This window comes from Mirounga leonina, unplaced genomic scaffold (assembly GCF_011800145.1).
Source record: "Mirounga leonina isolate KUSES-001 unplaced genomic scaffold, KU_Mleo_1.0 Mir_154, whole genome shotgun sequence".
Taxonomy (NCBI): Eukaryota; Metazoa; Chordata; class Mammalia; order Carnivora; family Phocidae; genus Mirounga; species Mirounga leonina.
The window spans coordinates 65,230,162-65,243,594 of record NW_023270389.1 but is presented as its reverse complement, the minus strand read 5'-3'; the positions used below and the strand labels follow the sequence as shown (position 1 = coordinate 65,243,594).

Below are 13,433 nucleotides of genomic sequence, written 5' to 3'. Positions count from 1 at the left end.
GAAAAGGAAATACAACTTTTAATATATGATAATGTAACAAATAAAACTTTTTTCAGTCATCCATTTTCCTTTTTCCTTTCTGTAAGAAAATAAATACCAACATTATCAATGATTTCCATGCAGTTCATACTCTAAGATCCAAAATCAAATAATATTGTCGGTTGAAAAAGTTATATTAGTCAACATACCAAATAAATGTATTTTTTAACCCTATATCAAGTGATTGTGTATTATATCCTCCTTTTCAAGTTGTCTACCCTGGAATTTAAACTCAACATCTACTCTCACTAGGAAATTGACTAAAATGTACAACATTGAAATAACTAGAGCTTAGTGAATACCGTGTGCCAAATTCCAACATGATGCTATAGGGAAGGCAGCTGCCAAAACAAATATGTTTCGTGGGAATCAAATAATATAAAATAAACTGAAAATGATATTATTTTTCACACCACATATTCTTACCCACTGTACAACCCCCATCTCTCTCTCTCTCTCTCTCACACACACACACACACACACACACATACACACACACACCACCCCTAAAGATCAATTAGGGCTAACAGCTTGACAAATTATAGACTTTACACATCCCTTTCAACATTAAAAGGAACAAATATTTTTTGTATTTTGTATTTTAGTTATGGATCAAAAAACTGTCAAATATAAATAAATAAGCCTCAACAAACTGATCCCATTGCTGTTTCTACCTCTCTGCTTCAGTGTGACTAGCTAATCTCAGAGGGCCCTTCCAGCTCACTGGGGACGCTGCAGGGCTGAGAAGGCACTGCAGAGGAGACCAAGCTTGTTTCCAGTTCCTGGGGGCTGGGAAGAGGAAGACAAGTACTACCCTAACATGCAGAAGGAGAGAACAAACTATATACAGCACGTCTTCAAATAGTTCAAAGATTGCCAAGGATAGAGAATAGGTTTAAACTCAAGTGTCGAAAATGTTAAAATCTTAGTGGTAAATGTGCCTATTAGGAGCATTTAATAAATTTTTATATTTGGATTAGATTGCAAAAGTAATATGACATATAATTAAAATAACTGTATAATACTATATAAACTAGACTATTTCTTGGTAATTGTCATAAATGGTTATAATGACTTGTGATTATAGTTTTATCAGTTAAAATGGTGGAAAAAAAGAAGAATAGCTCAATTTCAAGTGCAATCACTTTAGTCTTCAGTCATTTCTGGTCATATCTGTGGAAATGATGGGTCCGTTAAATCGTTCTCCCAATGGGTTTGTGCTTAAAGAAAGGGGGCTGTCCATGACACAGAAACAACCTGAATGTCCATCGACAGATGAACAAAGAAAATGTGGCACACATATACAATGGGACATTATTCAGCCATAAAAAAAGAAGGGAATCCTGTTTTTATGACAACATGGATGAAACTGGAGGGTATTATGCTAAGTGAAATACGTCAGACATAGAAAAACAAATACTGTATCATCTCATTTATATGTGGAATCTAAAAGAGTCCACCTCATAAAAACAGAGAATAGAACGAGGGTTGCCAGGGGCTGGGGGAGATGTTGGTCAAAGGGTACAAAGTTCCAGTGATAAGATGAACATGTTCTGGGGACGTGATAAACAGCATGGTGACTATAGTTAACAGTATTGTACTGTATACTTGAAAGTTGCTAAAAGATCTTAAATGTTCTCACCACAAATTAAAAAAAAAAAACAAACCTAATTAAGTGAGGTGATATTAACCTTACTGTGGTAATCATCTTACAATATATATATATGTATCAAATAATCACTTTGTACACCTTAAACTTCCACAATGTTATATGTCAGTTATATCCCAAAAAAGATGGGGGAAAAATAACAGGGGCTGTAATAAAGAGCCAAACTCTTTGAAAGGCTAGAAACACAAGTTTAGCTGCTCTATAGACTCACATTATATGTTGAGAGTGCAAACAGACAGACAGGAGCGCTGAGCTGAACATGCTTACATTCAGGACGGGAAAGAGATGGCTTAAGCCACCCTTATTCTGATTTAGGGAAGACTGAAAGACTCTAACACTTAAGATTTCCTCTCCTTAGGTCCTTGTGAGAAGAGTACTCCTAGCTGTACGTCTCACCAGTTCTCTGAGTTTGAGGCTATAAGGATCTGATGATAACTAGTAGGAGTAATGGTAGTACTACCCAGCAACACATAACTGAGTTTGCTCTAAATGCTGGATACTCTTCTAAGAGTTTTATGCAGGTCCACAATCCCTTACCTGCAATTCTAAAGCCAAATGGTTTTCACAATTCATTTGGCAGCAGGTACTGACATCGGGCTAATTATAGTTTTTTGGGTTTTGGTTTTTTAATCTCATTTAGTGTAAAGACAAACATGCTTCACTGTAGAAACCCTAATGTGTCTGCTTTTGAGGTGCTGCTCCAAACCCCAACAGGAGTCCTTTATAAAACAGAGCATATGCACTAAATTATCTTTCTAAAATCCAAAAAATTTTGATGGAACCAAAACCACCTCTGGTTTATAGAGCAGTGCAGGGAATGAGCATGTCCTGAACACTCAAAGGCTGAGCTAGCATTTACTGCGGCTGTTCAGCGTAGCGGTAATAGCATGCGCTCTGCAGCCGACTACTCAGGTTTGAATCTTGCCTTTGCCATTAGCTGTGTAACTCTGGGCAGATAACATAACCTTTCAAAACTTCAGTTTTCTCATCAATGTAACAGCGTTACTAATAGTACTCACCTTATATAATTATAGTAAAGATTAAAATAATTAATACAAGTATAAAGTGCTTACCACTTAGCACTGTTCAATGACCCCAGCTATTATTATGTGGCAGGTATTGTGCACATTCTAGCCCAATCTCTTAACCGTCGTTTACCTTACCCCCAACACGCAGCAGACATTCTACATCCCAAATTATTAAATTTCTTTAACTGTGAAATAAACTCCAGTGTCTTCAACTTCTAATAACTTTATATCCCTGGCACATAGAAATATAGCTAGGAATATCCTCAACTGAAAATACATACAAATAAAAATGAAGCCACAACATTTACTATAGGGTGGCTTCCAAAAGTAATATATTGGGAATAACTTAAATATTCTGAAAGATGAAATTTAGTGAATATCTCCCAAAACAGAAAATTATTCATATTTTCAAAATATTGTTAAAGAATACTATTTGATAGGCAAAAATGCAGAATATACCACTTGCAAGAAGTTTATTAAAGTTTGCACACTAATCATTTTTTCTGTATATACACAAAATACATATCTATGGATTTCTATGCCAGATGAATACAGAGAAAGATAGGCACCAAAATGTTTAAAGATCAGGTATTTCTAGGTGATATGATTTCTAGTCACCTTTCTACATTTTCTGTATGGAACGTGCAAAATTTGAAGCATGGAATGGAATGTGTGAAATACCACACCTCACCCTGGTCAGGAAGTGACCACTAATTACTGGGATACGTAGTGTGCTGGTGGGAGCCCAAATGAGAGCCACTCTGCACACGTGTGGTCATCGGAAGGGCCACGTTGCTCTGCAGTGAAAACCATTCTCCAAGCTACTTTATGACCAGTTCATAAGCTGCCTTAAACCTTCTCTGGAATGAGATAGGATGTAGTGAAATTCTAAAATGTCAGTTCAAGAAATATTCTTGAATTACTGAGTTGATGACACAGTAAGACAAGACCATGAAGCTGATGAAATGCTAAAACAAAATAAACCTCATCTTGCTTTTCTCCTCTAACACTACAGATCATTTTCATGTTCGTGGTAGTAGAAGGAAACTCAGAAAGAGGCTTCTCCCTGGACTCTAAACTTCAGGTTCTAGATTCTCAAGAACCACAGAAAACTGACATACAAGAGGGTATGTATGTTAAAATGCCCTTCCTTACTTAATTTGATCAAAAGAAAAAGTACTCTTAGTATGGACTTGAAGACCACAAATTTAACACAGAACAAAGATGTACTTTTTAAAAACGCCAAACAAAGAGATGTCTGTTTAAAGGTTTCATATTGAAAGCACTGTAACATTAGAAAAACTGCAAACACAACAGGAAAAAGTCAGTAGGTGACACATGTCAACAAATGAGTTCTTACAGTTTAAGTGTCTGCACGTACAGCTACAACATACAACCTAGGATTTATCACACTATATTAAATAGAATTTCAATCTCCAATAACAGTTCCCATGCAGTTCTCAAATCTAGTCTACACTCAGCATTTCCAGAATTCACCATACCTCCTCTGGCCCATCCCAACAAACCTGCTTTTGAGTCCTGCCCGGATGGCCCTACCGGCCCCTCCACTTCTGCCCTTAACCCCCATGATCTATTCTCAACCTGGCAGTCACAGTGATCCTGGTTAAACATAGCTCAAATGGTGATACTCCTCTGCTCCAAACTTCCCACCTCTCTCCAAGTAAAAGTCAACCTGCTATAACTTATAAGGCCAACATATTCTGGTCTTCTGACCTAGATCTCACATGCTCTCTCCTCCTAGCTCACTCTGCTCCAGATACACTGGTCACCTGGTTCAATCCCAACCCAGGGCCTTTGCACTTATTCCCTAGGTCTCAAGTAGTCTCCCCCTGTAAAGTCACATGGTCTGCTCTCTCAAACTGAACTGAGAAGGGTCCCTTCCTGAACGGTCACTGCCCTGTCACACTTTCTATACCATCTCTCGCTTCCCTCTCCCCTTCGCTCTTATTATTTAACAAACTGTTAGGCATCAATATTATCAGCTTCAAGTACGCTACTCAACTGATACTGAGACTCAAATAAAAACAAGGCATTATGGGACACCTGGGTGGCTCAGTTGGTTAAACGACTCTTGGTTTCAGCTCAGCTCATGATCCCAGGGTTGTGGGACTAAGCCCTAAGTCAGGCTCCATACTCAGAGGGGTGTCTGCTTGAGATTCTCTCTCCTTCTGCCCCTACCCCTGCTCATTCTCTCTAAGATAAATATTTTTTTTTAAACCACAAAGCATTATGGTAAGATATACAATTGTGTGTTTTAAGATTAAGTGTGTGTGAGATTATTCCAGCCCATGCTGCTCTCTTAATGACATGTGTGGCTTTTAAAGTCTTGACTTCACAACTTAGTCTTTATCTTTTTTTTTATCTCCAATGTATAATGTCCACCATCATTTATCATTAATAAGAATAATAATTGGGGCGCCTGGGTGGCTCAATTGGTTAAGCGACTGCCTTTGGCTCAGGTCATGATCCCAGGGTCCTGGTATTGAGCCCCGCATCGGACTCCCTGCTCAGCAGAGAGCCTGCTTCTCCCTCTCCCTCTGCCTGCCGCTCTGCCTACTTGTGGCTCTGTGTCAAATAAATAAAATCTTAAAAAAAAAAAAAAAAAAAAGAAGAAGAATAAAATCACAAGAACAACCCTTATGTACAGAACGCATACTCTGTGCCTGGCACCGGGCTGAGCTCCCGCACCGCGCTCCAGGCGGTCCCACAGCACTCACCACCCGATGACAGAGCTAGTGCCCTTTACTACTGTAAGTACTGAACCCTTCTAAGGCTCTGAAGAAATCTTCCCACTTATCATGCCTATCATCTTGACACCTATTGACACGTTAACAGTCATCATTGTTAATATATATGGAAATCAGTGTGTTTGTTTTTTATAACATTCTGTTAGTGATCGGTTTGTGTTCAAAATATTTACTGGGAAAAAAAAACTAAGTCTCTTTAGCAAGCAAACTAAAAACACTACAAAGAGTTCACTGAACAATTGGAAGTACCCTCTCCTTGAAGACATAATTTATACATACAGTAGCAATCGTCAGAACATTTAAAAACTGGGCCAGCATGGGCATTGACCACTTGGAACAGACACTGGCCACACAAACATGGCGTGCCCATTGCAGTGTGCCCTGGTGGACTGAGGACCAGCCCTGTATGGGCAGGGGCAGTCACAGGTCACAGGTCAACCATGCAGGAGAACCTCACACACTGCCTTTACTCTCCCTGGAATCCCCAGAGAGCCAGGGTACAAGAATGTTTACGGAAGAACAAATAGCTAAAAATAATTCTCCCTTCTGACCCTAGGACTAGGCTATGCAGACCCGGAAGGGCCTAATTATAGTAAATAGAGGAAGCAGGCTAATTAAAAGCTTTTTGACACCTGAAGCAGGGGTAGCAGGCCAAAGCAGCAAGCTTTCCCAACAAGCTCTGAAGCCCAGAAGCCTTGAAGCTGCCGGAGCAAGGCTGGAGCAGGCAGAAGCGGTGAGCCACCAGGAAGCTGTGGACAGGCAACACCCAGGAGGTAAGTTAAAGGTTTTCCTGAAAGCAAAAAGGAAAACCCAGCGTTAAGTTCAGCAGTAACTGGCAACAAGTGAGTCGTAGAGAGAAGGTTCTTAACTGGTAGAGCTGCTGATTTTCCATTATGTCTTGCTCCTTTATTGTTTCCCATGATTTATGCATTTCTTGAAGAAGTTCCATAAGTCATGCTTTTATTTTCATAGTTTTGTTTTGTTTTGTTTTGTTTTAAGAAAAAGCATAATTGAGAGAAATGCCGCTCCTATCAGATATCCATGCCAGAGGTGAGCCAGAGGCATCTATAAACCTACTTACGAATTCCTGATAGAAGACAAAAATTCCTTGGAGGAAATAGATATCTCTTTGCATTTTAAAATCTGTCAGTTGAGAAATACAGGGTATAAGGCCACCAGAGATGCTTTAATCAGGAATGAATAACTATGCAGTAAGAGCTCATGATCCAGCCAATACTACTTTTCTATTCAAAATTCACTCTGTCTTAAAATAGAGTAAATTATCTGCAATCTGTTGCTTTTATTTACATATTTTAACTGATATTCATATAGTGCAAGGATAAAAAAAGAAAGGGGGAAAACAGGCACCTTCTCACACTAAATCTCAAATATCCTCAGTCATGCACTCAGGACTCTTGAGTTGACTCTGGAAGTCTAATGGCAGCAGCCCAGGCCAGGCAGGACTTGCTCCTGGTCCCCTGACGCTCCCCGGCCCTTTAATCCGCCCAAGCAGCAGATAAGGCAGACATCACTGGACTTAGCTATTGGCCTCACTTAATCTGATGTGTAAGTATCAATAATTCTCTAGTGCCCTGTCCTATTTTCAGTCCTTTTTATGAAAAAAAGTTATTTTTATTATTGCCTTATTTCCATAGCTCAACTTCCACTGAGCCCTAAAATCTACCTGCAGTCCCACCATTAATTCTCTGTCCCTTACCAATCTTCTAAAACACCCTGTGCCACCCTGCCACCACCATCTATGCCACCCTGTCCTAGCCACCTGTCACCCCACAATTAATGACCTGGGGGCCTACTTCCTAGAAAATAGATCCTTCACATTCCCTCACACCATCTTTAAATGTCTCTGTATTTCTACATATCCTTACTTCTTTTCCTTTTTAACCCAGGGAAGAAATGTCCCCCACTACTCTCAGGGCTAACGATACCACCTGAGATCTTGATCCCGGACCCTCTCTTCCTTCTTACCCTTATTCCATTAAAGATTTCTTTCTGGACTTCAAGCCCCCTTTCTTCTGCTTCCTGAATATCAATTGATAAACTTTTCGAAGACCTTCTCCCACCCAAAAACAATAAAATAAAACAAAATATTCACCACCCTCTTACCCTCCCCTCAAGGAGCTGTATTACATCCCTTTTCCATAAGGCATCATTTCTCCATAAAGCACATTTTTAAAAAGTATGTGCTTGCTTTTTCCACTTGCTCATCATTGATTTGCTTCCCAGCCTCTTCCAATCACTTATTTCCATCTAGTTTCTATTTCACTCCACTCGACCAAAATTATTCTCTCAAAGATCCATAATGACCTAATTTCCAAATAAAATCTATTCTCACTTCTCATTTGCTTCAACCTTTCTTAGTCACTGAACACTGCTGACAATCAGTATACTTTCCTACTTTTCTTTTACTTGTTAAATGTTCCCCAACAATCCCTACTCCGCCTTTTTAGATCCCCTCCCCTTCCTGACTTGTGTATCTATTCTAAGTGCTCCAGCTCACACCTATATGCTCATGACTCCTAAATCCTGATCTCCTAATATCCATATCCTTATTTCTAACTGTCTACTAGTCATCTCTAAATGTTTGTCAAGTATCTCAAATTCAACAAGTCAAAACCCTATATAGCAAATCATGTACTAAGCTGCACATCTCAACCATCCACCTGTAACTCATCTCTGACATCCAAGTAACTTCTCTCCAATCTGTCTCTCCCATCCACCCTTCTCCCCCACTACCACCGGCCTGCTTCAACGCCTCATTATTTCATCTAGAAAATGATACTAAGAACCTTTTTGACCACCTGACTATATGCCAGACTTTATGCTAACTGCTGAAAATACAAAAATAAAAGAGCTCTTGCCCTCAAAAATCTCACAGTCCAATGTGGGGAACATACAATTACAGGACAACTGTATGGACAATTTGGAAGAAGTAAAAACAAGACCCTATAAAAAGCACAGAAGACAGATTCCTGACCCAAAAGGTGAAAGTGGGGGAGGGAGGTATATAATATGTGAATATATCTGTTAAAGTGTCTTAGAAGAGGTGACTGACACCTGAGGTCTTACACAATGCACCTCAGAAAAAGGGGACTGCGGGGTTTGACTGGAGGAGGGGACTCTGGGAAGCGGGTGCAGATGAGCAAGGCCCAGAAGCCAGAAATACCTGTGTGGGGGAGAGGGGTGAGTATGTTCAGGGACAAGGAAAGATTTTCCTCCTAGCAGGGAGTAGCAGGAAGTGAGGCTGAAGGATCCCATTAATGGAGGAGCTCGCATGTTGTGTTAATCAACTAGAACCTTAAAATATGAATAATAGGAAACCATCCTTCAGAGCTGGTTTTAGTTAGATCACTTTAGTAGCTCTATGGAGAGTAGCTCTGAGGCAGGGAAAGAAACAAAAAGCTGAGGTTAAACACACTGAGAACCCAACTGGGTAAGAGAGGAAGAAATTCAAGGAATACTTAGGATATAAAAGTTGGTGGTGAATTAGACGTGGGGCTGGACAGTGAGAAATCCAGGCTCTTAGTGCCTCTGGTCTCCTCTCTCTCCACTCCTTCCTCAACACTATTACTGGTACTATCCTTTTGATTGTTCCAATTCTTTCACGCCTCCGCTTACAGCCCTCTGATCTTCTCCCAATCCTATAGAATAAAGTTCCTTAGCATAGCACAGCCCAGCACTCACATTCAAGTGACCTTCCAACCACCACCGCCAGAAACTCTATATTCCACTTAACAAGATCCCCACCTGCTCCCTGAATTGAAAGAAATGCACTTCAATTAAAATTTAAAAAACACCTCTTTGATTCTAATAAAATATAGAGAACATTTATAAAATTAAAGTATTAAAAAATAGAAAGCCACAGATAACATTATTTCATAGAGAAAAGAAAACTACTTCGAAATTCTATAACTTTGTCCATACCCTTTCAACCAGCAAGATCCTCTTCTAGAAATTAATCCAGAACAAATTACTTAGAAGAAATCATTTGAAATGCAGTGAAAGCATTATGTGCAAACACTTTAGAGAGTATTCTTTATAATAGAGAAAAAATAGAACCACCTAAACATTCATTCATTCATTTTACAAATACACATTGAATGCCTAGTATGTCCTAAACCCTGTAGTAGGTGCCTTGGTACTGCAGAGAAATGAATATCCTTATATTCACAGAGCACACATTCTAGCTTAATGTTACTGTTGAGTCAATTACAGAACAGCCATGTTATGGACTTCTATGGAGCCATGAGCAATCAGGTTTGCCAAGAAACATTTCAACACATGGGGAGAAGACTTAAACTATTTGGTAAGAAAAGCCAGTTAGATATTAATGGTGACAAAACTATCCCAATTTTACTACCTATGAATAGAAATTACATTAGAAAGAAAAGCCCAAAAATTTTAGAAGTAGATCTCAAGGTTATGTACCTTTCCCTCTTGCTGATTAGACGGTGACTCTAACCAAGGGCATGGAACATATTTGGATTACAGTACATGATTAGTAAGTATTATTTTCATTAGTTACAACAGAGAAGCACGAAAGAAAAAAGAACCTCATTTTTCTGCTTTTAATCTAACAGGAAAAATTCTTATGTTTAAAAGCACTGTGCTAACTACTTAGTATAATGAATAAAGAAATTCAATCCTTGCCTTCACTTGTAGTCCACTGGAGAAGACAAACATTAAGCGTAGATACAAGAAATTTAAAAGTCAGAAGTATATGTGTTATAGGGCACCTGGGTGGCTCAGTTGGTTAAGCGACTGCCTTCGGCTCAGGTCATGATCCTGGAGTCCCGGAATCGAGTCCCACATCGGGCTTCCTGCTCAACAGGGAGTCTGCTTCTCCCTCTGACCCTCCCCCCTCTCATGAGCTCTCTCTCTCTCAAATAAATAAATAAAATCTTAAAAAAAAAAAAGTATATGTGTTATAAAGCAGTTGTACAGGGGTTCTCACCTTCCCCATTAGAAAGATAAAAGTATCTTACATTTTTACTCCCATTTTTATAAACACATTCCATCTACTGATTTCATTCTCCCATTCAGTTTCTTTATGGATTGCATCCTGCCATCAATTATTTCACTGACTTCCAAATATGGAATGATTTAAGATTTTTATTTATTTATTTTTTCTTAACATATATTGCATTATTTGTTTCATAGGTACAGATCTGAGATTCAACAGTCTTGCACAATTCACAGCGCTTACCAGAGCACATACCCTCCCCAGTGTCTCATCCCTCCCACTCCACCCCCCACACCAGCAACCCTCAGTTTGTTTCCTGAGATTAAGAATTCCTCATATCAGTGAGGTCATATGATACATGTCTTTCTCTGATTGACTTATTTCGCTCAGCATAATACCCTCCAGTTCCATCTACGTCGTTGCAAAAGGCAAGATCTCATTCCTTTTGATGGCTGCATAATATTCCATTTATTTATTTATTTATTTATTTATTTATTTATTTATTTATTTATTTAAGAGGGAGGGAGGGAGAGAGAGAGAGAGAAGGAGCAGAGGGAGAGGGAGAATCTCAAGCAGACTCTGCATTGAGTGTGGAGCCCGAAGTGGGGCTCAATCTCACGACCCTGAGATCATGACCTGAGCCAAAATCAAGAGTCGGATGCTTAACTGACTGAGCCACCCAGGCACCCCTGCAATGATTTTAAAGAAGCAACAGGTGATAAGGAAATACATTTTGTTCAGCAGGAAGGACCTCTGATTTCTCTGAAAACATATCCATTAATGTTGGCCTTAAATATAATGCATTAGTCATTTCAAAGTATCTGGAGGAACTGTATCAAAAGAGATGAATGTGTGGGCAAATTCACTCTGCTCTTGAGTCTTCCTAGGGCTCAGAAGTTAAGAATGAATGGAAATGAAAATATTCTACCCCAAAAGCAAGAAAGGCTCTACCATCTCTCTTAGAGTCAAGAGGCAAGTGTTGAAAAACAAAGGTGAGTAATTCCCCTCCACTTCTGTCCAAACGACAAATTCAGGTGAATTAAGACTCAAGACTTGTCCACTAGCAATCAGTTGGGAGGCCCATATCTCATCACTCTCTGTCCCACTAGCAAATGAGTTTCTAAGGTGCACTGGAAACTAATTCAGCTACCTGGACCCACAAACTCTATTTCTGGTGGTATGGAAGATTACAGTATACATCGAATGAGCTTCCTAAACATCACAAATGTGAGAAACTATCAAAACAACCTTTTAAACACATTTCAGAGATGGGATGAAAGAAACTGGCACAGCCTCAAAACTAAGCACATCTAAGAATCCTATAGGATAAGCAAGCACAGCTGGCTTTCACCCTGAACTCTGGAGATTGATTTTGCCCTTTGGTAACTGGAGAGCTGGAAGGGATGGGGAATAAAGACTAGGCAGCATAAAAGGTGAATAATCTAACAGGAAGCCAAACCTAGTAAGTGGATTTACAATGGTCATAGAATATAAAGTCCCTATACAGAAAAATTAATTGCACTTATCTGCATTAGTAAATGCTAAATGCTCCACACATACTAGACAAGAAAGGAGGACTCATCAGTTGTTGAATATGGTGTTCTACATCAACTGAGTTTGTAACTGTTCACATCTTTTACTCCTTACTGTTGTCTACTTGTTCTATCAGATATTAAATCAGTGTGCTAAAATCTCCTACTATGAGGTTCCTATGTATATCCTTTTACTTCTGTCCATTTTTGCTCTGTATCCATAAAAGCAATTAGGCAATAAAAAGCTAGGATGGATGTGCTACAATAAAATTAAAAATTGGTCTTTGTCCTTAGTTCCTGGCACACTGTTCCTAAAACCTTTGGGATTTGTGGAGAGAGAAGACTGTCTTCTGTATGTTCATGAGATGACTGGTGGCTGGGGGACTCATTGGCTTCAGTATGGGGGCTGGTGACCAGGAAGACTAGGATTTGATTAGCAGCTTATTACTCTTAGCCCCACCCCCAACCTCCAGAGAAGGGGACAGGTGTAGGAGGTTGAGTTGTTAATGGCCAATGATTTCATCAATCATGCCTACGTAAGAGAATCTCCACAAAAACCCCTAAATGAAGAGGTCCCGGGAGCTTCCGGGTTGCTGAGCACATCAAGGTGCTGGGAGAGTGGCACAGAGCCGGGGCATGAAACACCACCCCCTCCTCCACGCCCAGCCCTGTGCAGCTCTTCCACTTAGCTGTTCCTGTATCCTTCATACTAAACCAGTGACACTAAGTTTCTGAGTTCTGTGAGTCCTTCTAACAAATTGCTAAACTTGAGGAGAGACTGGCAGAAACCCCTAATTTACAGCTGGTTGGTCAGAAGTATCTGGTGGCCCAGGACTTGCTAATGGCATCTTGTGGGACTGAGCCTTTTAACTTGTGGGATCTCCTGCTAACTCCAGGTAGGCAGTGTCTGAATTGAACTGTTGGACACCCAGGTCGTGTCCAGAGAGATGGAAAACTGGTCAGTATGAGAAAAAGAAAAACCATACATTGGGGTCAGAAGTGTTATGAGTAAAAACAGCTCAATGGGTATACATGTCTAGTTTCCTGAGGTATGATGTTAGCATGTAACATTTCTTTATACATGGTTAGATGGAGAAATAGTTCTGGACTTAAAGTCTACTTTGCCTGATTTTAGAAAAGCTATGTTACTTTAATTTACTGTTTGCACAGTAAAATCATTTTCTACATTTAATTTGTAACTTTTTTCTATCCTTATATTGAAGATGTATCTCTTCTAATCAGATATTCCTGAGTTTTGTTTCTTTATATAAGTGAACAACATTTTACTTGGATTATTTAAGCTGTTTATATCTTACATAACTGCTTAAATTTGGGGCATATTAAAATTTTGATTTAACCTATCTGCTCACTATTCTGTTGTATTTCCCATCATTTATTTTCCACCTCTATAACTCA

The 13,433-nt window shown here is 39.4% G+C and overlaps 1 protein-coding gene across 10 annotated transcripts in view; it reads right to left on the bottom strand.

Moving 5' to 3' along the window:
- The window catches only part of CDC42BPA (CDC42 binding protein kinase alpha), a 338,932-nt gene that overhangs the window by 238,302 nt on the left and 87,197 nt on the right, over window positions 1–13,433 (bottom strand). The gene's annotated exons all lie outside the window — the stretch shown is intronic.